Genomic DNA, 23,934 nt, shown 5'->3' on the forward strand with positions numbered 1-23,934 from the left:
CTTTTGACCTCATCCCTCAGGACTAGTACTATAATAAGGTGAGGATGGCCACGTGGCTTCCTCCACAAGTCTTGTTAGCCTAACCTCAGGGGTGAGGTGCCTGTGGCAAAGGACACCCAAGCCTTTTAACAGATTCAGGTTTGGCCAACTGGGAGGGAACAAGATGAATGGTGGAGATGGGTCTTTGGGTGGTAGACAAGGATGCGGTTGGTTCTGTTCCTGTATGGTCCACCAACATTAGGCACTGTTCACTTGTGGAGGCCTCTAATGATGATTGACGAGGTGGTAACTTCCCTTCCACTCCCTTCACCCTCATTCCACTGTGTTCATTAGTATCTGATGTCTTACCACCTGAAACATAGTGACCAGCTCCTTCATTGCCTTTGTGGCCAATGTCCTTTTTACCTGCTCGTGAAGATGCTGAAAAGACATATAAAGTATTGGTAGTGTATCTGTGTAATTAGAACTGATCATGAACTTTTTTCTCAAAACATTTTCCAAATGTTCATATTTCACCTGCTTCAAGGCTGTCAAACATACATGTAGGGAACAATTTGAGACATCATTTTGTCACGGTTTTGTAATATCCCATTATTGTTCATATCTTATTGTTGATGATTTCCCCTAACCATTTTCAATTCTCTTCTGGAACTGTTTAACACCTCTCAATGGTTGTAATTGGTTGTTTTGAATAGTGAACTTATGTCACAAACATTAATTTAAAGCAAAAATCCCTTTTTACATCGTGTGTTTAAGACAAAACCGCTGATGTTTTTATTTAAACAAATACAATATTAATCAATGTGTGTTAATATTTACTGCAATATTGCACCAATATATGTATAAATTGAAAGCCTTTTTCTTTCATTAGGACATTCCACAATGGTGACACCTAAAGTAATTTACATATTTGTGAAATGTTAAAATTCATTTTATAGATTCAATACTTAATTTGCTTATTAAGTATCACACCATATGCATTTACTTGTGTTGTTGAAGAAATTAAAAATTAAATCTGTTGGTATGTTAAAATTACTTCTACACCATAATTAAATACATAGGGCATGATATATTTCTAATCTACTTTAGTACTGAGCAAATACATGTTACATTTGACTCCAAAATATCTTAAATATCTTTTTGTTTTACAATTGTGAAACAAATGTAAAATATTCTGATTGTCTATTTAGGCAAGAAATGGTACATAATAAAAGAAAATTGTATATATACAGAATCAGATATATATTTCAAAATACAAATGCATATCACAATATGAAAAAGATTACCCTTTGATGCATATATAAGATTTCCTAATGAGTTATTTTTGAGTGCCTGATTTGGAGTTTTCCAGATGGTATACAACAACATATATGTGAAGGAATATTCCATCTGCAAAAGTCCCATTAACATATATATTTTTGTTCATTATTTACTTATCAGGACATAAAAATACTGTTTTATGGAATATGTTACTCCATCACCAATGTGTTCACATTCCCATATGCTTTTTTCAAATATGTATGCCTATCAAATTCATTTTTTCCAAAAACAGGCTGGCTTACATATACATTTGTGAATAAGTAAGACATCATGCAAATCTGTCACTTTTAACATAAATGTAATTGCATTGTTTAGTAAAACATATTTGTAATATATTTTCTATAAAAAATGTAGCTGTTTATTATTATGTTTATGTTCATTTTGGGTCACATACTCACTATTGTTTTTTTACAATACCAACTCGCAAATGTTACATGTGGAAGATCCACTGTATCGTAAGTGCATCTTATACATTGTCCCCGGAAATAGGGCTAATGTAACATCATTCCCAATTGTGACAGAGTATCCTACCTGACACAGTTATACATGTTGGCATGTTTGATACAACTGTCCATAATACTATCAAACAAACTCATGTATCGTTTTTTTTAGGCTGTAATGTGTCTGCTCAAAACAGTCCTTCGCTATTGATCAGAAAGATATTTGTATCTTTTTCCGCAAACTAATATACAAAATACATCATCATATACCTTGTGCAAAACGTACACCTTCAAGAACTCTTCCAGTACATTGGACTTGTGTCGACCTTTGTGTTGATGCCATAATTTGCTGCTGTAACAAGTCATTTAAAATTAAAACTCAAAAAATAAATTACTCCCTTGCTACTGCTGTTGGGCTCTCAACTACCCATCAAACTGGGGATAGGCCACAGCAAGTATGGGATCCAGGGTGAGGTGTACATGTTTTGAATGTTGGGAGGAATGCCTGAGCTGGACTTCTGCTGACTTCTTGTGCCAGCATCATAGGTCATCCCATCAGTTTCCGACAGTGAATGCTGCACCGCTTGTAGACCCTCAGGGTCCGCGTCTTCAGTGCAATGTCCTTACAGATGTAATTTCTTTCAGTATTTTTTAAAAAAATGGATAGTAACCTGTTGAGTACCCTTATCTCTTGTTATGTCCTTATTTTTCTAATCCAGGCCAGTGACATCAGGTCAGTACATCATGTAGGATGAGTTATTTGTGGAATGATAGAAATAGCACAAAAAAATGTGTTTGGTAAAAAATAAAAATACCTTTATTTATTACAAGAACATATGTACCACTGAGCTATCGATACACATGACTTGCACTCCAGGATCATGTTAATCCAAGTAAGATGTCTATTGTCAACAGCAACACGTTTCATCCTTGCCTAAACCCTGAACTTCCACAGAACTAGAGAGGGTGGAACAGCCATCAAATACATTGCGGCAAAAGGCGAGGAACAAGCTCCCGATCAACATCAGCCGCTCCCCTACTCTGCACACCTTCAGGAAGACCCTTAAGACCTGGCTGACTCGAAGCTGCACCCCTCAAGCACCTTGAGACCTTCACAGGTGAGTAGCATGCTTTACAATTCCCTGTTTGATTTAATATAAACAATGGGCCCTGGCACCTGTTACTCGCACCGGCCCCGCTGATGTGGAAGTACCCAACAGTTCCGGTTTCGGGGACGTTATAGTTAGTTGGACATTTCATTCGTACAAAACCAGAGAAACTATAGACACACCAATACCATTTAATACACACACATCCCCTCATTCACCAATACAGTAACTCATACATGCAGTGAACTATCAATACAGCACTATCAGATGCACTCATATATCTATACAGACACTCACACACCACCACTCATCCATAGAGTTATTCACACACCTAGTCAGTCCTGCAAAGTATCAATCACACTCCCATTTACTCACCCATACAGTTATACACATACTACCTCACATATTCAAACATATACTAACACATATTTACACTCTTATATAATAACTAATGCAAGCACACACTCATCCATCCAGCCACTTTCACAATAACTCACTCTCACATACAGTCATTTACATACTCTAACACTCACATATACTGCCTTTCACATATGTACTTAATGACAGGTGTACCACTGAGACATCCATTCACTCACCAACATACCCATAGACACACTCACCCGCCCATTCAACCCTTCACAGATGCACTTTTGAACCCATACACCCAGTGAATCAACAACTCACAAATCCATGCACAGTCACACCCCCACGCACCCATACAGACAATCAGGCACTCATTCAGATACTCAGATCACCAATCAATAACCCATATAGACCCTCATTTAGCTACTTACCAACCCATTCAACTGCTTATACACCAACTGACAAACTAAACTGTCTGAATGTCTGTATCAGTCACTCACTCATGCATTCAGTAAGACACATTTAATCACTCACTTATACAATCACTCACCCACTAAATCATCCACTCAGACTCTTATACACCCACTCATTCTGCTGAACTAACTATAACGGACATGTTTCTCTGGTTTTGTACGAGTGAAATAACCAACTAACTATAACGTCCCTGAAACCGGAGTTTTTTCAGTGAATTTCAAAGGTTTTTTAAATATTAATTTCTTACTATAACGCCCCCCAAAACATATGTTTTTTTCAGTGAATTTCAAAGGTTTTTAAAATGCTAATCTCTTAATATGCCTACAGAGGTAGGTCATGTACAGAAAGAGAAAGAAAAGCGCAGAAAGAAGCAAGAGAAATGCAGAAAGAGGCAGCAGAAGTCTAGAAAGACGGAGAAAGGTGCAGGAAGAAGAAAGAGATGTGCACAAAGACCCAACAGAGGAGCAGAAAGAGGCCATGTTGCAAAAACATCTTGTGCCCCCAAATTTTTGCCAAAGGGTACTGGTGGTAACTGACTCACCAGGCCCGGAGCCAGTGCTATGCTGAACGACACTTAGAATACAGTGAAAACACCTACATACACTAGGGTACACTATGGGTAGGGGTACCCCTGTGAATGGCATGACCTCCCCTGTAAGGGCCTAGTACATAATAGGACAGGGGGGGTAAAAAACGACCTCTAACTAAGAGGTGAAGATGGAGGCTAGGGAAGTGCAGAAAGAAGCAACAAAGGCGCCAAAAGAGGCTAGAGAGGTGCAGAAGAAAGCAAGTGAAGTTCAGAACAAGACAAGTGAGGTACATAAAGAGACAACAGGGGTGCAGAAAGAAGCAAGATAGGTAAAGAGAGAAGCATGATAAGTGCAGAATGAAGCCACAGGGGTGTTCAGTAAGAGGCAATAGAAGTACAGAAAGAAGAAGAAAGAGGTGCAGAAAGAGGCAAGAGAACTGCAGAAAAAGGCAAGAAATTGCAGAAAGAGGCAAAAGAGGTACATAAAGAGATAACAGGGGTGCAGAAAGAAGCAAGACAGGTGCAGAAAGAAGCATGAAAAGTGCAGAATAAAGCAACAGGGATGCAGAAAGAGGCAAGAGAAGTGTAGAAAGGACCAAGTGAGGTACAGAAAGAACCAACAGATGTGCAAAAAGAGGCAAGAGAGGTGCAGAAACAGGTGAGAAAAGTGCACAAAGCGGCAAAAGAGTTGCTAAAAGAAGCAACAGATGTTAAGAAAGAAGCAAGAAAAGTGCAGAAAGAGGCAAGTGAGATGCATAAACAGGCACGGAAGGTACAGCAAGAGGGAAGACAAGTACAGAAAGAATCAAGAGGGGTGCAGAAAGATGCAGCAGATGTGCAGAAAGAGGAAGAGCGGTGCAGAAAAAAGCAGGTAAATGCAGAAAGAGGCAGAAGAGGTACATAAAGAGACAACATGTTTGCAGATAGAAGCAAGACAGGTGCATAAAGAAGCATGGAAAGTGCAGAATGAAGCTACAGGGGTGCAGAAAGAGACAAGAGAAGTGTAGAAAGGAGCAAGTGAGGTGCAGGAAGAGCCAGCTGAGGTGCAGGAAGAGCCAGCAGAGATGCAATGAGAGGCAAGAAAGTGCAGAAACAAACAAGAGAAGTGAACACATAGACAAAAAGAGTTGCTGACAGAAGCAACAGAGGATTAGAAAGAGGCAAGACAAGTTAATTAAGAGGCAAGTGAGAAGCAGAAACAGGGAGGAAGGGTACAGAATGAGGGAGAACAAGTGCAGAAAGAAACAACAAGGGTGCATAAGGAAGCAAATGAAGTGCAGAAAGAGGCAACAGTTGTGCAGAAAGAAGGAAGAAAGGTGCAGAAAAGGGCAAGAAAATGGCAGAAAGAAGCAAAAGAGGTACATAAAGAGACAACAGGGGTGCAGAAAGAAGCATGGTAAGTACTGAATGAAGCAACAGGGGTGCAGAGAGAGGTAAGAGAAGTGTAGAAAGGAGCAAGTGAGGTGCATAAAGAGCCAATAGAGGTGCAAAAGAGGCAGGAGAGGTGCAGAAACAGGCAAGAGAATTGCACAACGAGGCAAGAGAATTACTGAAAGAAGCAACTGAGGTATAGAAAGAAGCAGACAAGTACAAAAAGTGGCAAGTGAGACGCAAAACCAGGAAGGAAAGGTACAGAAAGTGGGAAGACCAGTGCAGAAAGAGTCAACATGGGTGCAGAAAGAAGCAAATGCGGTGCAGAAAGAGTAAACAGATGTGCAGAAAGAGGGAAAAGAGATACGGAAAAAGGCAAGGAAAGAAAGAGGCAAAAGAGGTACATAAGTGACAACAGGAGTGCAGAAAGAAGCATGAAAGGTGCAGAAAGAAGCATGGAAAGTGCAGAATAAAGCAACAAGGTTGCATAAAGAGGCAAGAGAAGTGCAGAAACAGCCAAGAGAAGTGCACAAAGAGGCACAAGAATTGTAGAAAGAAGCAACAGAGGTGTAAAAGGAAGCAGGAAAAGTGCAGAAGTGCAGACTAACGAAAGTGAGAAGCAAAAATAGGCAGGAAATTTACAGAAAGAGGGAAGACAAGTGCAGAAAGAGACAACAGTGGTGTAGAAAGAAGCAAATACGGTGCTGAGAGAGGCAACAGACATGCATAAAGGGATAAAGGTGCAGAAAAAAGCAAGAAAATTGCAGAAAGAGGCACAAGAGGTACGTAAATGGGGTACAGAAAGAAGCAAGACAGGTGCAGAAAGCAGCATGGAAATTGCAGAATGAAGCAACAAGGGTGCAGAAAGGGGCAAGAGAAGTGCAGAAACTGGCAAGAGAAGTGCACAAAGAAGCAAGAGAATTGCTGAAAGAAGCAACAGAGGTGTAGAACTAAAGCAAGACAAGTGCAGAAAAAGGCAATTGAGATGCAAAAACAGGCAGGAAAGGCACAGAAAGAGGGACGACGAGTGCATAAAGAGACTGCAGGGGTGCCGAAAGAAGTAGCAGATGTGTAGAAAGAGGAAGAGAGGTGCAGAAAAAACAAGAAAGTGCAGAAAGAGGCAAACGAGGTACATAAAGAGACAATAGGGGTGCAGAAAGATGCAAGACAGGTGAAGAAAGAAGCATGTAAAGTGCAGAATGAAGCAACAGGGGTGCAGAAAGAGGCAAGAGAGGTGTAGAAAGGAGCAGGTGAGGTACAGAAAGAGCCAATAGATGTTCTAAAAGAGGCAATAGATGTGCAGAAACAGCCAGGAGAAGTTCACAAAGAGGCAAGAGAATTACTGAAAGAAGCAACAAATGTGTAGAAAGGAGCAAGAAAAGTGCATAAAGAGGCAAGTGAGATGCAAAAACAGGCAGGATTAGTACAGAAAGAGGGAAGTTGAGTGCAGAAAGAGACAACAGGGGTGAAGAAAGAAGCACATGAGGTGCAGAAAGAGGCAACATATATGCAGAAAGAGGGAAGAGAGGTGCAGAAAAAGGCAGGAAAAGTGCAGAAAGAGGCGAAAGAGGTACAGAAGTGACAACAGGGGTGCAGAAAGAAGCAAAAAACACAGTTGATGGACAGAATGTAGAACAGTGTCATACATTCACCCAAGTACAAGGATCTGGGCCTAAATCCATCGTTTTTTTGCACTCTACACCACCCTGGGTTAGACACTGGCTATATGCAAATCAGCTCTGACCCTGTGCCTCATGGGAACAGTCCAGTCTGAGCTACCAAGCCATGTCTTTCCCAGACCGGAATCAAGCATCCAAGGACCGGTTTCTGACTATCAGCCTTCATCAGCCTGGATAGCTTGACTCCAGTGGTGTGGAGAGCCTGGGACTCACGTCTGAGTATGCCCAGCACACTCGGGGTAAAATTTGAGGCGCGGGGTCAGAGCTGATTTGCATATAGCCAGTGTCTAACCCAGGGTGGTGTGGAGTGCAAAAAAATATGGATTTAGGCCCAGATCCTTCCACTGGGGTGAATGTATGACATTGTTCTACATTCTGTCTATCAACTGTGTTTTTTGCAATTTTCACCCCGAGTGTGCTGGGTATACTCAGACGTGAGTCCCAGGCTCTCCACACCACTGGAGTCAAGCTATCCAGGCTGATGAAGGCTGATAGCCAGAAACCGGTCCTTGGATGCTTGATTCCGGTCTGGGAAAGACATGGCTTGGTAGTTCGGACTGGACTGTTCCCATGAGGCGCGGGGTCAGAGCTGAGTTGCATATAGCCAGTGTCTAACCCAGGGTGGTGTAGAGTGCAAAAAAAGATGGATTTAGGCCCAGATCCTTGTACTGGGGTGAATGTATGACATTGTTCTACATTCTGTCCATCAACTGTGTGTTTTGCAATTTTCACGCAGAAAGAAGCAAGGCAGGTGGAGAAAGAAGAATGGAAAGTGCAGAATGAAGCCACACGAGTCCAGAAAGAGACAAGAGAAGTGCAGAAACAGGCAAGAGATGTGCACAAAGAGGCAAGAGAATTGCTGAAAGAAGCAACAGAGGTGAAGAAAGAAGCAGGAAAAGTGCAGAAAAAGGCAAGTGAGAAGCTAAAACAGTCAGGAAAGTTACAGAAAGAGGGAAGACAAGTGCAGAAAGAGACAACAGGGGTGCAGAAAGAAGCAAATGAGGTGCTGAAAGAGGCAACAGACATGCATAAAGAGGGAAGAGGGGTGCAGAAATATGCAAAAAAGGTGTAGAACAAGGCAAAAGAGGTACATAAAGAGACAACAGGGGTGCAGAAAGAAGCAAGACAGGTGCAGTAAGAAGCATGGAAAGTGCAGAATAAAGCAGAAGGGGTGTAGAAAGAGGCAAGAGAAGTGTAGAAGAAAGCAAATGAGGTACATAAAGAGACAACAGGGGTGCAGAAAGAAGCAAGACAGGTGCAGAAAGAATTATGGAAAGTGCAGAATGAAGCAACAGGGGTGCAGACAGAGGCAGAAGAAGTATAGAAAGGAGCAAGTGAGGTACAGAAAGAGCCATCAGAGTTGCAAAAAGAGGCAAGACAGGTGCGGAAAAAAGCATGGAAAGTGCAGAATGAAGCAACTGGGGTGCAGAAAGAGATAAGAGAAGTGGAGAAACAGGCAAGAGAAATGGAGAAAGAGGTAAGAGAATTGCTGAAAGAAGCAACAGAAGTGTAGAAAGAAACAAGGAAAGTGCAATAAGAGGCAACTGAGATGCAAAACCATGCAGGAAAGGTACAGAAAGAGGGAAGACGAGTGCATAAAGAGACAACTGAGGTGCAGAATGAAGCAAATTAGGTGCAGAAAGAGGCAACAGACGGGCAGAAAGTGCAAAGAGAGTTGCAGAAAGTACAAGAGATTTGCAGAATGAGGTCAAGAGAAGTGCAGAAAAAGAAAGAAATGTGCAGAAAGAAGCAACAGAAATGCAGAAAGAGGCAAGAGAGGCGCAGAAAGAAGCATTAGTCGAAGAGGTGCGGCTAGGGTGACCATCTCCGGAATCTGGGGATCATGGTTCGATCCCCAGCACCAGTGACAGATTAGCCCAGGACAATGTGACTCTGAGCAATAGCTTGCTTATTCTTCCCAATGGCCCCCAGCATCTAGAGACCCTTACCAGTGATTATGCGCTTTAAAAATGTGGAACATTATTATAGTATTATTATTACCAATTTAACACCGACATTTAGTATAAAGTAACAGGTGACCATTCTCGGTTTGCAAAGGGCCTTCCACCATGCTGTAACACTTGTCGCTGGATTTCTGGCAATGTTTGACCAATTTCAGCTATTAACTAGGCTTTCTTTGTTCAAATCTGCAGATTAGGGTGCTGATGATGAATTATGTGGCTAATGCAGAAAATGTATAACTGTGCGAAAGTCGGTGCAGCCAAACAGTCACATAATTCCAGTGGCCCTGCTCATATCTTTGACTAGGTCCACAAGTGCTCCTCAATGATTGCACCTTTTTTTGTCTCACTGAGTTCATAGTTGAACTCCTAAGGAAACGAGCAAGACTAAACCTGAGGTTACAACTCCACAACACAGACTACCATACCACATAATTACTCTCCATAACACATAATGCCACTCTACATAATTCCGATACACTAAATACCACATACTTTCTATCCACAAAATTTGACTGCACAACATATCACATAATTCCTCTACAGACAACGTACATCTACTCCACTCCAAAAGCGTTAGTAAAAAACTTTGGCATGTACAACGCCAATAGCTCTAATTCTCACAAATGTCAAACGTATTACATTGCAAACACTTCTTTCACTAGTATTCGCAATTGCAGAGTGGTAGATAAAGAGTGCTGGGCTGGCGACCAGGAATTCTGGGCCATAGGGCTTACAGGAGGTACCGGTAGGTCTTCTTGGCCCCCAAAGTCCCTCAGGAGTAAATTGGACTTCATCCCCCATCCCGTAGTCTGCCAGGAGGTGCTTTTTCAGAATGGTGGAGCAAGGGGGCATGGCCTCCAAAGATGTCTTAGCAATCCCACTGTGCAGGACTTACTGGAGGTAACAAGAGGGGTAATTGGCCCTCAAGGACATCCTTGGGGGCCGACTACCCCTCCTATTACCTCCAGTAAGTCCCACACAGCAGCATGGCTAAGTTGGAAGAGCTGGCTACACCCCCTTTTCCCACCACTCTACAGACGTGCTCTTTGGTCGGCTCTTGGATGGGGATTGAACTCCCTTTCGATATTTGGGGTCCTTTAGGGGCCAACTAGCCTACCTCTTAGCTCCAGTAAGCCCCACACAGTGGGATTGCTGAGAGGTGGACAGAAGGCCTGCCCCTTTCTCCACCACTCTGCAAACACGCCGGTGCGCATTCTAAGTTGGGGGATTAAGTCCCCTTGAATACTGAGGGTCCCTGGGGGCCAACTAGCCCACCAAGTACCTCCACTAAGTGTGACACAGCTGGATTGCAGAGAGGTGGTCCGAGGCCATGCCCCTTTTTACACCACTCCGCAAACACTACAAGCGCACCACTAGCGCACTGCTGCTCAGAGGATAAAGTCCACTTGTATCTTGAGGTCCTCAGGACACAAGTGTACTTCATCCTCTGAACAGCAGTGCGCTTGCTGTGTGTAGAGTGGTGTAAAAAGAGGCATGGCCTTCGGCCACCTCTCTGCAACACAGCTCTGTCACGCATACTGGAGGTACCTGGTGGGCTTGTTGGTCCCCAGGGACCATCAAGTTTGAAGGGGACTTAATCCCCCAATTTACAATGCAAAAGGGGGGTGTTTGAACACTTCTTATATAAGGCCCCGCACCTTCCCTGCTACACTGTGCAAACACGCCCCCTGGCGCATTGTAACTTGGGGGATTAAGTCCCCTTGAATCCTGAGGGGCCCTGAGAGCGAACTAGCACACCAGGTACCTACAGTAAGTGCCACAGAGCTGTGTTGCAGAGAGGTGGTCCGAGGCCACACCCCTTTTTACACTGGTCTGCAAATGCAGCTTCTGGCTCACTGCTGCTCAGAGTATGAAGTCCACTTGCGTCCTGAGGTCCTCAGGATACAAGAGGACCTCATTGCCCCACCAGCAGTGCCCCAGAAGCAGCGTTTGCAGAGTGGTGTAAAAAGTGGAGTGGCCTAGGACCACCTCTCTGCAACACAGCTCTGTGGGCTAGTTGCCCCCCAGGGACCCTCAATATTCAAGGGGAATTAATTCCCCAACTTACAATGTGCCAGGGGGCACATTTGCAGAGTGCTGCAGGGAGGGGGCAGGGCCTCTGGCGAGATGCTGGATTTTTTTTGTTTTTTGTTTTTTAGAAGGGGGGCTGTGTGGCCCTACTTATTCTACCATTTTTCTTGCCCATCCCCCGGATCGTGGCCACATATTTAATAATTTGTGGGCTATTTTTAAGGAGGAGGCTGTGTGCCCCCCCCCTCCTGAGGCCATTATTGGCCCCGGAGAACCCATATAGGTTCTCCTGGGCCAATTAGTTATTATTATTAGTTTTTTTAAGCTTGGAGGGGGGGCCTCGTGGCCACCTCCAGGTCAACTTCTGGCCCCTGGAAACCCATCCCCAGGGGCCTAGCCTATCTGTTAGGGACTGTGGGGAACACCAATGCGCCATGGTCCTGCCACCTCCCCACCGCCAGTGGGAGCTGGCATTGCTTTCGAGTAAGCATCTGCTTTGTTTTGTTGAAGCGAGAGCAGGTTTCCTGCTCTTGCTTCAACTTAGCAAAGCAGGGTTTGCTATGGCAGAGCAAACAGCAAGGTCAAGGGGTGGGCACCCCGGGAAATTGCAGGTGCCGGCCCCGGAGGGTGGCGGTCCCCAGGGCCATCAAGGGCTGCAGGAGGGGAGCCAGGCACCCCCCTCCCTCCACTTTGGTGGTGGTCTCTGGGGCAATGTGAGGGGGCTTAAGCCCCCCACACTAATTATTAATTATAGCCCCGGGGAGGTGGCGGTCCCCGGTGCTCATGGGGCCCACGAGGACACCCTTACCATTTACATAAATGCCCCATGGAGGTGGCAGTCCCTGGGCAGCGTGGGGGGGTGGCGACCCCTCCACGCACCTATTAAGGAAGCCCCAGGGAGGTGGTGTTTCCCGGGGCCACGGGGGGCTGCGTGCCCCAGCATTAAAATTAATAAGCCCCGGGGAGGTGGAGGTCCCCGGGGCTGTGGTGGCTCCTGTGGGCCCCCAAACCCTAATTTTATAATGCCCCCTGGACCTGGCCCACTCTGGGGGCTTTTTTGGTAAGGAAGCACGAGAAGGCCCCACTTTGTGTTTTTATTTTCAGCGGGATTCACACACCATGCGCAAATTCTGATGATTGTTTTTTTTCTTAAATGCTTTATTTTGCCCTGAGGGTCCCAGTGGGACCCCCTGAGCAGGCCTAGGGGGTCAGGGTCTTTCTACCCTGCCCCCTTTTCTTGTTTTTTACCTTTTCTTACTATTTTCTTGTGACTCGGTACCGAGTTACAAGATGGCTGCCAACAAATTCTGTTTTAGAGTATTGGCAGCCACTAAGAGTGAAGCTTGTGCCCGGGAGAAGTTGCAACTCCTCCTCAGATATCAATATTTTATGTTTCTAATTTCTCTGAAACTACTGAATGGATTTACAAAATTTAACAAAACGTCTTCTTTCTGAACCTAGATCTAGCTTTTTGCCAAATTTAGTGTAATTCCGTTCAGTAGTTTGGGCTGTAGCTTTGTCTAAATTTTCCTATGTAACTTAAAGTGGGAAAAAGGCTTTTTGGGACCCCCTTTTTTATCGGACCCCGCTTGACGAATCTACCCAAAACTTCCAGGACAGGAGCTGACCGGAGAGCCCCACCAGTTTCAAAAATTTTGGGAAGGTTTGTCAACGGAAGATATAGGCAAAAGAAAAACTGCTTTTTGAATAGAAACGAGGTCCTAATTATAACTACCTACTGGCGACCGTCCGCCAGTAGGTAATATAAACATATTACTTACTGGCGGCAGGTAGTTATAGTTACAACCACGTATCTATTCAAAAAACGTTTTTCCTTTTGCCAATATCGAGGTCCTAACTATAACTACTTATGGGCAATCGCCAGTAGGTAATATACATATTACCTACTGGCAGTCGCAAGTAGGTAGTTATAGTTAGGACCTATTTTCCATAGGAAATCCCCCAACGTTCTATTTGGAATAACTTTGGCGCCGGTTGACGAATCTTTGCGAAATGTTCAAACTTGGTGTGGCGCTCCGGTCCGCTCCAATCCTGAAAGTCTGGGGGTGATTTGTCAAGCGGGGGACAAAGAAAAAAGGGGATCCCAAAACGTGTTTTCCCAATGCAATTTTCCATAGGTACCGGTTCTCGCAGCTACAGCCCGAACGGCTGAACGCAATTACACCAAATTTGGCAAAGTTGTAGTCCTCGGTTCAGACTCGTGCCTTTTGCTTATATGGTGTAAATTTGTTCAGTAGTACCTGAGAAAATAACAATTAAAAGTACAGATATATCTATGGCCTCGGTGGATGCGCGCATCTTGCGCAGACTATTAGCGCACTGTCCCGATAACGCGCTGAATGCTGATTGGCTGTCAAGTGGTGGTCAACATTCAAAACCAGGAAGTGTTGGCAGCCTTTTTGTGCCTCGGTAGAACCGAGGATCTAGAAATTAGTGGAACAACTGTTCAAAATGTATAACGTGGGCAGGTAAGAAATATTTTGTCCCTCTAGACATGAAGAGGGGGTCCCACAAGGACCCCTAGGGCCCCCAAAAATATAATATATATTTTTTTAAACTGATGAATGTGCCCTGGAGGCCTGGATCCTCCGTAAAAAAAAAAAAAACGAAGCGCGGGCTCCTGTGCTTGTTTAAAAATTAGCTATTTGGGAACGACAAATCTCATGGGCTAAAATTTTGCATTTGAAGTGGGGGCAGCGACAAAAAGGGGAGTCCCAAAACGTGCTTTCCTCGTGCAATTTTTTATAGGAACGGTTCATTGCGGCTACATCCCGAATCATTGACAGGAATTACACCAAATTTGGCAAAGAGGTAGTCCTCAGGTTCAGACTCGTGTCTTTTGCTTAAATGGTGTAAATTTGTTCAGTAGTTTCTGAGAAAATTACAAGTAAAAGTACATATATATATATGGCCTTGGTGGATACGCGCATGTTGCGTGGACTATAAGCGCAGAGTCCCAATCACGTGCTGAATGCTAATTGGCTTTTAAGTGGTTGTCAACATTCGAAACCAGGAAGTGTTGGCAGCCATTTTGGGCATCGGTCGAAGCGAGGTTGAACAAGACAGTAGAAAATATAATAAAAATAATAGGGGGAGCCCGCTGGGGCCTCCGTAGTCCCGGGGCTTCAGTTATGTTGAGAGGGGGTACAGTAGGCTGTGGAAATAGGTCTCGGTATTTGGTGGAAAAATATTAGCAGGGGTTCGCTGGGACTGCCACAGTCCCAGGGCTTCACTCATGTTGGGAAGGGGGTGCAGTAGGCTGTGGAAATTATATCGGAAAAATAACAATGTGGCGTATTGCGGCTTTTCTTTAATATAATGTGGAATAATGTTTATTTATTAGGCAGTGTTCACTTTTGTTACGGATATAGTCACTTTGTTAGAGGAAATGTATTAATATGTGGGAGGGTGTGTTCTGTATGTGTAAATAAAATAAAATTAACTTTTAATTGGTAATTGGCTGAGGTGTTCCAACAACAAGCTTAATGTTCATTGGGTGCGAACCATCGAAAGTAGAAGTGCTTTCTGCAATTCACTTCTGCTACGGAGAGTAGCAAGGACATCTAATTGGCTTACATGTTGTAAAGAGGACCTTCCTGAGCTTTATGTTGGTTGGTTGGAAACTATTGATAGTAGAAGTGTTGCCAGCCATTCACTTCCTCTCCGCGGAGTAACAGGGACATCTGATTGGCTGACGTGCTTTAAGGAGGAGCATCTACAGCTTAATGTTGATTGGTTGTGAATTATTAAAAGTAGAAGTGTTGGCTGACTTTCAGTTCCGCTCTGCGGAATAGGAGGGACATCTGATTTGCTGACGTGTTCCAAGGAGGACTTTCCCAAGCTTAATGTTGATTGGCTGTAAACTGTTGAAAGAAGAAGCGTTGTCATCAATTCCTTCCCTCTTCTCTGAGTATTAGGGACATTTCATTGGGTAACGTGTTCCAAGCGGAACCTTACGAAGAGCAATAATTATTGGCTGTGAAGCATTAAAAGTAGAAGTGTTGGCAGTCATTCCTTTCTACTCTGCGGAACAACATGGACATTTTATTGGCTAAAGTGTTTCGAGCACAAGTTTGCTCCTTATTGGGTAGGAAAGGTTTACTGTTGTCAGTCATTTTGGGACGCACTTCCAAAGGAGTATGGGAAAAGAAAGTAGTATAGGGGAGGGGAGGAACACTATTAACTTTGTACAGTGGTTACAAGGTTTTGAACAGGTATTGTGAAGGTAAACATTGTTATTATATGTTTTGAGGGCCATTTATATAATTGCTGTAGGGTCTACAAATCACAGTGGAAAAATGAGTGTCTTGCGGAGATTTTTTAATCAAGTTTGCTGGTGGGATACTTCACAGGAGCACTATTTACTTATAATGTGGTGTTTACTTTTCTGATGGGGAGGTGTGGTTGTGCAGCAAAAATTTCAGTTTGGTTTGAAACAGTTTTATTTAGCAATTACAAATAAACTTTCTTCAGAAACCGATACTGTATATATGAAAGGGGTGACAAATAAAAATGGAATTTCATAAAATATCAGTTAAGCGTGGTCATACCCAACTTTTTTCTGCTATAGTTTGTAAAAGTGTTGCCCCATATTCTTGATACTGTAAGAAGGTATCAGTTACTTTTAGATAAAGTAGAATAGAAGTGCTACAACAAAAACTCCTGCACTACATTATCTAAGGTCAGGAGAACAGGTAAAAATCAGTTAAATACAAGTGACTTCAACATATGCATTAATATTTTTCATATTTGTATTTTGTAGAATTTAGGAACATTCTGTCGTAGTGCCTAGAGGTCGCACACTGTTCCGCTAACAAATCACATAGCTCACCCACGCTCCTCCTCACTTTCAGCTGTATTGCTCCATGCTATCGCGTTTCTGGTATCGTCAATTTCGTGTTCAGTACAGCACTGTTTACCATAGCATTCTGTTTAACATAGCATTGTAGCGCTGTGTAGCATTGAATTGTAGCGCTGTGTAGCATTCAATTGTAGCGCTGTGTAGCATTGAATTGTAGCGCTGTTTAGCATTCAATTGTAGCGCTGTTTAGCATTGAATTGTAGCGCTGTTTAGCATTCAATTGTAGCGCTGTTTAGCATTGAATTGCAGCGCTGTTTAGCATTGAATTGTAGCGCTGTTTAGCATTGAATTGTAGCGCCGCTGCTTTGATTGACTTCATTAGCGCGACCTCGCTCAGGCTGCTGCGCTCATTTCTCCTGTGTTTGTGTATTGATTGCATAGAACTGCTCACTCGACGCATTTGTGCATTTGCTGTCCCTGTCTGGCTTTCCCTTTGACCCTCCATTTTGTTGTTGGTATCCCCTGACCTGCCCCTCACCCACACTACCGCCTCCCTGCTGCCCCTCCCACCCACGTTTACCGAGCCTCCCATTCCCCCGGCCAAACTGTGACCACCTGGACTCTCTTCAGAACGGTCGCTCACCCACGCTCCTCCTCACTTTCAGCTGTATCGCTCCATGCTATCGCGTTTCTGGTATCGTCAATTTCGTGTTCAGTACAGCACTGTTTACCATAGCATTCTGTTTAACATAGCATTGTAGCGCTGTGTAGCATTGAATTGTAGCGCTGTGTAGCATTCAATTGTAGCGCTGTGTAGCATTGAATTGTAGCGCTGTTTAGCATTCAATTGTAGCGCTGTTTAGCATTGAATTGTAGCGCTGTTTAGCATTCAATTGTAGCGCTGTTTAGCATTGAATTGCAGCGCTGTTTAGCATTCAATTGTAGCACTGTTTAGCATTGAATTGTAGTGCCACTGCTTTGATTGACTTTATTAGCGCGACCTCGCTCAGGCTGCTGCGCTCATTTCTCCTGTGTTTGTGTATTGATTGCATAGAACTGCTCACTCAACGCATTTGTGCATTTGCTGTCCCTGTCTGGCTTTCCCTTTGACCCTCCATTTTGTTGTTGGTATCCCCTGACCCGCCCCTCACCCACACTACCGCCTCCCTGCTGCCCCTCCCACTCTCCGCCCCTCCCACCCTCCATTTATGTCAGATTGTATTGTATTGTATTGTATTGTATTGTAATTTGTAAAGCGCGGTTGCTGCCCGGCGGGCGTCCAAGCGCTAGAGTGCAGAGAGCAGAGCTAGGGGGGGCAGCGGAGAATGAGATTAGATGGGCCTGGCAAATAGATAAGTCTTCAATTGTTTTCGGAATGACAGTAGGTTGGAATTGGACCTGATTTGCAGCGGGAGTGTGTTCCACATCTTCGCGGCATTTACGGAGAATGACCTTCCTCCGGTTCTGGCTCTCCTTACTCTTGGGACTACGGCCAGAAAGGCCTCCGAGGACCGGAGGGTTCTGTTGGGATGGTATTGAGTGATCAGACTGTTGGTGAGCGCTGGGCCTGACTTCCAGTAGGCTCGGTGCGCGATGCATAGTGCCTTGAAAGCCACTCTCTGTTTCACTGGAAGCCAGTGGAGGCTGCCTAGTGCGGGTTTAGCAGACTGTGTCCTTGGGATCTGTAGCAGAACGCGGGCTGCACAGTTCTGGACCACCTGTAGTTTTCTCATGGACATCTCAGGGGCCCCTACATACAGGGCGTTGTTTGGGTCCAGCCGGGACTGAATGAGGCCCTGAACTGCCACTTTTCTGGCTTCCATAGGGAGGAGAGGGAGGACCTTCCTTAATATTCTTAGTAGTCCAAAGCAGATGGCGGATAGTTTGGTAGCTTGAGTGGAAAAAGAAAGGTTTTTATCCAGCCATACTCCCAGGCTTTTAACGCTCTCCTTAGGAGTGGGAGGGGTACCCAGACATTCAGGCCACATAGCATGAGTTAATGTGGGTGTTGCGGGGCCTAGGAGCATCAGCTCGGTCTTGTCCCCGTTCAGTTTTAAGGAGGAGCCTGTCATCCACTTTTTTATGTCCTCTAGGCATTTCATCAGGCTACCTGAGGTATGACCGGCACCTTCCTGTGTCAATGAAACCACCAGCTGGGTATCGTCCGCATATGATACGATTTTTATACCTGACGGTTCTACGAGCCCAGCTAATGGTTTCATATAGACGTTGAAAAGCACCGGGCTCAATGAAGAGCCCTGTGGTACTCCACAATTCAGGGGTTTACTGGCTGATATTGTGTCCCCGTCGAAGATCTGGAAGGATCTGTTGAACAGGAACGATTCAAGCCATTTTAAGGCATTGCCTCCGACCCCGATGTTGTGCAGACGGTTCAGCAGAGTGGCATGGTTGACAGTGTCGAAGGCCGCACTTAGATCAAGGAGGATCACTGCCACTGATCCTCCCTGATCCAGTATCCTTCGGGATTCCTCGACAACTGCCAACAATGCGGTCTCGGTACCATTTTTTGGCCTGAAACCTGTCTGGGATGGGTCAAGGAGCGCATGGCTTTCCAGGAATTGTATCAGCTGCGTATTTATGTGCTTCTCCAGCACCTTGCTTACCCAAGGATGTCCACACGCGTAGTGTCCACGCGCTACGGCCACGCCAAAGGTGCGCCAAAGGTAAGCCCGTCTACGCCCGTCCGCACCTGGACCGCGTCCAGCGCCAGACCCCCTGGCCCTCGCAATGCCCAGCCCTCCCGCATTACTTACGACGCCTCCACCCTCCTAGCCCTTAACCCCGGCCGCTCCCCCAACTGCGTCCAAGCCGCTCCTGGACTCACCCATGGACCCTTCTCTTGCAACTCCTGCAAGTTCGACGGCACCAAAACCAGATCCTCATCCACCAACACCAATCAGAGACCTGACACCAACCACCTAAAATGCATCCTGCTCAACACCCGCTCGGTCCACAGACACGCCATCGACCTCTGGAATCTACTCGACACCATCTCACCGGACGTCGCCTTCCTAACAGAAACATGGATGAATGCCTCTTCAGCCCCAGACATCACCATTGCCATCCTGGAAGGATACAAGATCATCCGTAAGGACCGCATCGAGCAAACAGGAGGAGGCATCGCTATCGTCCATAAGAACTCCATCCTCATCTCAACCAGTTCTGACGCCAACCTGGCCAGCGCCGAACACCTCCACTTCCAGATCCACACCGACCCCAAGACCACACTCAGAGGCACCCTCCTCTACCGGCCTCCAGGACCCCGTGCACAATTCAGTGACCACATCACTGACTTTATCACCCCACACGCCCTCCCCTCCGAGGACTACATTCTATTGGGAGACCTCAACTTTCACCTGGAAAAGAACAACGACAGCAGCACCACCACCCTTCTGGACAATCTCGCCAACCTCGGACTCAAACAACTGGTCACTACCCCCACTCACATTGCTGGTCACACACTCGACCCTATCTTCACTTCCTGCAAACATGTCTCCTTCAGTCACACCACAGCTCTTCACTGGACAGACCACAGCTGCGTTCACTTCACATACAATAAGACCACAATCCACAACCATCCTCAACCCACCATGCGAAGAAACTGGAACAAAATCACCATCGACCAGATCTCCTCATCGCTTCTTCAAAACCCTCCTGTCCACTCCTCAAACCCCGACCAAGCAGCCATTAACCTCACCCAATGGATATCCAACAGCGCCGACATCCTAGCACCATTGAAAAAACGTCAAAGCAAACCAGGCAGCAAAAACGCCTCCTGGTTCAACGATGATCTTAAGAAATCGAAGAAACACTGTCGCTCCCTCAAGAAGGCCTGGAAAAAAGACCCAATCACCAGCACCAGGGACACCTTCAAAAACACCACCCGCATACACCACCAACTAATCCGGTCAGCCAAGAAAGCCGCATTTTAAGACCGTCTAGATAGCCGAGTGGATGACGACCAGCCGCCTGAAACTGAACTCGGACAAGATGGAGGTCCTCATCCTGGGCTCTTCACCCTCCGCCTGGGACGACTCCTGGTGGCCTCCCGCCCTGGGCACCGCACCCAAACCGACAGATCATGCACGCAACCTGGGCTTCATCCTGGACTCCTCCCTCTCCATGACCAGGCAAGTCAACAACGTCTCCTCGGCGTGCTTCAACATCCTACGCATGCTACGGAAGATCTTCTGGTGGATCCCCACCGAGACCAGGAAGACCGTCACCCAGGCCCTCGTCACTAGTCGACTGGACTACGGCAACGCCCTCTACGCCGGTACCACCGCCAAGCTCCAGAAGAGACTCCAGCGGATCCAGAACGCCTCAGCCAGACTCATCCTCGACATCCCACGAACCAGCCACATCTCCGGACATCTGAGAGACCTTCACTGGCTCCCCGTCAACAAAAGAATCACCTTCCGCCTCCTCACCCACGCACACAAAGCCCTACACGACCAAGGCCCGAGCTACCTCAACAGCCGAATCAACTTCTACGCTCCCAAACGCCACCTCCGATCAGCCAACCACGCCCTCGCCGCCGTCCCCCGCATCCGAAGAGCGACTACAGGAGGAAGGTCCTTCTCCTACCTGGCCGCCAAGACCTAGAACTCCCTCCCGACCGACCTGCGCCTGACCCAAGACCACCTCTCCTTCAGGAAGAAGCTGAAGACCTGGCTGTTCGAGCAGTAGCGGCACCCCCCCCACCCCCAGTGCCTTGAGACCCTACGGGTATGTAGTGCGCTCTATAAATGTCATTGATTGATTGATTGATTGATTGATTGATAACAACGCCCACAACAGCAAGGAATTATTCAACATCGTCAAAGAATTTACCAACCCTTCAGCCAACTCCAACGACATCACTCCCTCTCAAGCCCTCTGTGACTCCCTAACTTCCTTCTTCCACAACAAAATTGCAGACATCCACAACAGCTTCTACAACCAACCCGAAGACCAACCCACCCAACCTTCTGCCACACCCTTGAACATCCTCAATGACTGGAACCCCATCTCCACTGAGGACACCATCCGCCTGATGAACTCCATCCACTCAGGATCCCCAACTGACCCATGCCCTCACCACATATTCAACAAAGCAAACTCCATCATAGCTCCACACCTCTGAGACGTCATCAACTGCTCCCTCAACTCCGCCACCTTCCCTGAAAGCTGGAAACACGCCGAACTCAGCGCCCTTCTGAAAAAACCCACAGCTGACCCCACCGAACTCAAAAACTACCGCCCCATCTCGCTTCTTCCATTCCCGGCCAAAATCATCGAGAAAGCTGTCAACAACCAACTCGCCTCCTTCCTCGAAACCAACAAATCCCTCGACCCCTCACAGTCCGGCTTCCGAGCCAAACACAGCACTGAGGCCGCACTTATCGCAGCAACAGACGACATTCGAACTCTACTGGACAATGGAGACACAGTCGCCCTCATCCTCCTCGACCTCTCCGCTGCCTTCAACACAGTCTGCCACAGCACCCTTCTACAGCGCCTCAGAAACGTAGGAATCCAAGGAAAAGCACTGGAATGGATCACCTCGTTCCTCACCGGAAGAACCCAGAGAGTCCGCCTCCCACCATTCAAGTCAGAGGCCTCTAAAGTCATCTGCGGCATGCCACAAGGATCGTCACTCAGCCCTACTCTCTTCAACGTATACATGAGCCCCCTTGCGGCCATCGCACGCCAACACAACCTCAACATCATCTCCTACGCTGACGACACTCAACTGATCCTCTCACTCACCAAAGACCCTAACACCGCCAAAACCAACCTACATGAAGGAATGAAAGAAGTAGCCGGGTGGATGAAGCACAGCCATCTGAAACTGAACTCAGACAAAACAGAAGTCCTCATCCTAGGCACCTCCCCCTCTGCCTGGGATGACTCTTGGTGGCCAGAAGCCCTTGGAAAAGCACCCACCCCGACGGACCACGCACGGAACCTGGGCGTCATCTTGGACTCCTCACTCTCGATGACCAGACAAGTCAACGCCGTTTCATCATCTTGCTTCAACATTCTTCGCATGCTCAAAAAAACATTTCGCTGGATCCCCACCAAAAGTAGAAAAACGGTCACCCACGCACTGGTTACGAGCCGACTGGACAACGGAAACACACTATACGCCGGTACCACCGCAAAACTCCAGAAAAAACTCCAACGCATCCAGAACGCTTCAGCCAGGCTCATACTAGACATTCCGCGTAAAGAACACATCTCTGGTCACCTGAAAAACCTCCACTGGCTCCCCGTAAATAAGAGGATTACCTTCCGCCTCCTAACCCACGCACACAAAGCACTTTACGAACTTGGACCCGAATGCCTCAACACACGACTGTCCTTCTACACCCCCTCCTGTCAGCTACGATCCTCCAACCAAGCCCTTGCCACTGTTCCTCACATCAACAAAACCACCATGGGAGGTAGATCCTTCTCCTACCTGGCAGCTAAATCCTGGAACTCACTTCCCACTCACCTTTGCCTTACTCAGAACCACCTAGCATTCAGAAAACAACTTAAAACTTGGATATTCAACAAGTAATTCCCCACCCTTCCTCTAGCGCCTTGAGACCCTATGGGTATGTAGCGCGCTATATAAATCTCTTGACTTGACTTGACTTGACTTACGAATATATAGGATAGTAGTATAGTACTATTATAATATATATAGTATAATAAGAACTGGTCCTATATATTCTATAGGGAGAAGGTGAATAGGAACCGCAACTTAGAAGAATAGAAATTAGAAAATAACATTCAGAAATGTAGGATTTATCAAATATTTAAAGTAACAAATAAACTGCTAGATTCATCAAAGACCCGTTTTGCGAGTCTTTAATAGCGATTCATAAGGAATCGCTATTACAGACTCGCAAAACGGGATTCATGTAGGAATCGCAAAATAAATTGCGATTCCTACACATTCCTTATTTGCGATTAGCAAATTGCTAATCGCAAATAAGGAATACTCCCCATTCATTCCTATTGGCCGTTTTGCGTCAACAAAAAATATTCCGGAGTTGTAAGTTGTTTCATTATGACATAGTAGATAATATGTTTTGTTGACGCAAAACATAAATCCAATGCTAGAAAAGGGAACCTGCATCACAGATTGGCGACGCAGAAATAACTCACGAAAACTAAACTAATTGCATAATAGGTGTGGTTTATGTTGTTTTTGGTTGTTTAGTAGTCTATGGAAGGAAGATGCGGCTCCGCCTATTTAGATGTCCCGTTTTACACTTTACACGTGATCACGTTTTAACTGTGGTAGTTCTGCATGTATTGGGAAAAGTTACAAACTGTGAAGCTGTAAATTTCAATAGTTTTGTCTGAGTGAAATGTCCAGCTAACTATAATACCCCTGAAACCTATGTTTTTTTCAGTGAATTTCTAAGGTTTTTTAAATGATAATTCCTAACTATAACCTGCCTGAAACCTATGTTTTTTTCATTGAATATACATATATATACATATATTACCTATTGGCGGTCGCCAGTAGGTAGTTATAGTTAGGACCTTGTTTCTATTCAAAAAGCATTTTTTCTTTTGCCAATATCTTTGGAGCCGGTTGACGAATCTTAACGAAATTGTCAAAGCTAATGGGGCAGACCGATCAGCTCCTGTGTTGAAAGTTTCGGGTGATTTGTCAAGTGGGGCAGAGAAAAAAGGGGGTCCCAAATCGCATTTTCCCCCATGTTAATTTCCATAGGAATTTTGAAACAGGTTACAGCCCAAACTGCTGAACGGAATTATACCAGATTTGTCAAAAAGGAAGGTCTTGGTCTAGAAAGCTTGCTTTTTCC

This window comes from Lissotriton vulgaris, chromosome 3_1, assembly GCF_964263255.1.
Source record: "Lissotriton vulgaris chromosome 3_1, aLisVul1.2, whole genome shotgun sequence".
In the NCBI taxonomy this organism is placed as follows: domain Eukaryota; kingdom Metazoa; phylum Chordata; class Amphibia; order Caudata; family Salamandridae; genus Lissotriton; species Lissotriton vulgaris.